The sequence below is a fragment of the Macaca nemestrina genome, chromosome 19, assembly GCF_043159975.1.
Source record: "Macaca nemestrina isolate mMacNem1 chromosome 19, mMacNem.hap1, whole genome shotgun sequence".
NCBI classification, from domain to species: domain Eukaryota; kingdom Metazoa; phylum Chordata; class Mammalia; order Primates; family Cercopithecidae; genus Macaca; species Macaca nemestrina.
In genome coordinates, this window is record NC_092143.1 from 11,491,488 (window position 1) to 11,494,265 (window position 2,778).

Genomic DNA, 2,778 nt, shown 5'->3' on the forward strand with positions numbered 1-2,778 from the left:
TGGTAATGTGTGTGGTATGTGAGGTGTGCATGTGGAGTGGAAGTGGTTGAGACCATCTGCAATAAGCTTGTTAACTGGTTTGTATCACTCATATCTTTATCCTCGAGACTGGAGATATCTAAGTTTTCATAAGAGATCATCAGAAGAATGATGATCAGCTGAGAAAACACATCCACAAAATTCCAAAGAATATCTGGTGAGATTATTTTAAAGAAAACATTTCTCATACACAAAAAGTGTAAGAATTGACATAGTAAATATGCAGGCACTCACTAATCATTTAAGAAATAAAAATTGAAAAATAATGCCATGAAATTATCTGCATTCCCCATTCTTATTTTTTTATTTTATTTTTATTAAGCACTACATAACACATTGCATGTTATATAATACACTGTATAACCTTCTAGCAGGGGTAGATGGCCATAACTGAGTTGTTTCTTCATCAGTCAGGAAAATGCTTCCTTAATCAATGTTCTCCAAACCCTTTGACACATAGTAATGAACAACTCCAGAGATGCGCTTATCTCTTTCCATCAGATTCCAGTGATACCCAAAGTGAGCAACCCTTTTTTCCTTGCCCCCATTAGTGAACCTCTGGATGTACGCAGTAGCCGCTCCTGGAATAAACAAGCACACGCCCATGGCGGCGAGTCCGGGGAGAATCTCGAACCACATCTCTGCCCCGTTACCTAGGCCAAAACCCTGCTTCTGGGTCCTTGAAAGGTGACCGGGCTTCGGCTCCCTTCCCAGTCGCATTCCCCATTCTTATTCCATTTCCCTCCTTCTATGCTTTTCTCTGCCACACATTGCCAGTCAAAACCACTATTCTGAGTTATTTGGAGTTTATCATCCTATGCATGCTGCTATACTTTTACTTCATAAATAATTTACACGTTAGAGTTCCATTGCAGAAAACAGAATCTGCTTTAGCTAGGTTGAAAAAGGGATGTCTTACTACATATTAAATAGCTTGAAAAATAGGAAGGGCCAAAGCACTCGGCTTAGGCTATGCTTCCAGAAATATCTCCAGAACATTATTACCTACAAAGCATTTGGGTAATGTTCTATCATTGCTGCCAGAGTTGCTAACAGAGGAGGTTGCTATCCATAATGCTGATGAAAGAATTGAAAACTACTCCTTTGGGAAAACAGCTGTATGAAGCTGTCAAATTAGGAAATTTCTGTCACCATGCTGACTACAAAACTATCAGACAGTAAAATGGATGCCTAGCACTCAGCCTGTTTGCTCATGCTCTAGATTTTATATTCAGGTCTAATCTCATCAGGATGCATACAATGAGAAAACACTCCATTGTATCTGGAACTCTAGTTCAGGCAGTCAGACAAGGGGTTAATGTTCAAATTATATGAGGGAATTCTACAGCTTAATAGCAACATACGTACGCACACACACACGCACACACACACACCAGTTTAATAACAGACAAAGTACTTAAATAGATGTTTCTCCAAAGAAGACATATAAATGGCCATCAAGTATATGAAAAGGTGCTCAACATCACTAATTATCAGGGAAAGGAAAATAAAAATCACAATGAGATATTTTCTCACATTTGTTAGGCTATTATCAAAAGCAGAAAAGATAACAAGCATTTGTGAGCATATAGAGATACTGGAACCCTTCTAACAGTGTTGGTGGAAATTTAAAATGGTGAAATGACTAGGGAAAACAGAATAGAGGTTTCTCAAAAAATTAAAAATAGAGCTACTATACGATTCAGCAATCCCATTGCTGGGTATATAACTAAAAGCGTTAAGATGAAGATCTCAAAGAGACATCTGAACTCCCATGTTCACTGCAACATTATTCACAATGGCCAAAACCCAACAACCTAATGTCTATTGACAGATGAACGGAAAGAAATGTGATATATACATATAATGGTGTATCACTGTATTCAGCTTTGAAAAGAAGAAAGTCCTGCCATATGTGACAACTCAGATGAATCTGGAGTACATTATGCTAAGTGAAATAAACCAGTCATAGAAGGTGAAATACTGCATGATTCCACGTACATAAACTGTCTATAATAGTCAAACTCATAGAAATAGAGAAGAGAATGGCAGTTGCTAGGGGCTAGATGGAGACAGGAAGATAGAAAATTGTTGCTTAATGGGTATAAAATTTAAGTTAGGCAAGATGATTAAGTTTTAGAAACCTGTACAACACCATGCCTATGGCTAACAATACTATATTATGCACTTTAAAAGTTTGTTTCCAGGATATAATCCTGCAGAACATTATGTCAAGTAAAATAAGCCAGGCACAGAAAGACAAATACTCTGTGTTCTCTCTCATATGTGGGAGAGAAAAAAATAAAAAGATCTCATAGAAGTAGAGAATAGAATACTGTTTACGACAGGATGGGAAGGGGAGCAGAGAAAGAGAAGAGGAAAAGAATGGTTAATAGATACAGAATTACAACTAGATAGAAAGAATGAGTGCTAGTGTTCTGCAACACTGTAGGATGACTATAGCTAATAACTTCCTGTATATCTTCAAACAGCTAGAAGAGAGAATTTTGAATATTCCCAACACCAAGAAATGACAAATGGTTGAGATGACGGATGTTCTCATTATGCTGAATTGCTCATTACACATTGTATCCATGTATCAAAATATCACTCAGTACCCCATAAATGTGTATGGTTATGATGTGTCAATTAAAACATAAATAAATAAATATAGATCTTATGTCACATGTTCTCACCATAAAAAGTGTTTACATAAGGTGATAGATGTGTTTATTACCT

General features: G+C 36.8%; 1 pseudogene; it reads right to left on the reverse strand.

Moving 5' to 3' along the window:
• Nucleotides 1-465: 465 nt before the first annotated feature.
• LOC105476957 (NADH dehydrogenase [ubiquinone] 1 alpha subcomplex subunit 1 pseudogene) lies at nucleotides 466-775 on the reverse strand (annotated as a pseudogene).
• Between the last annotated feature and the right edge of the window lie 2,003 nt (nucleotides 776-2,778).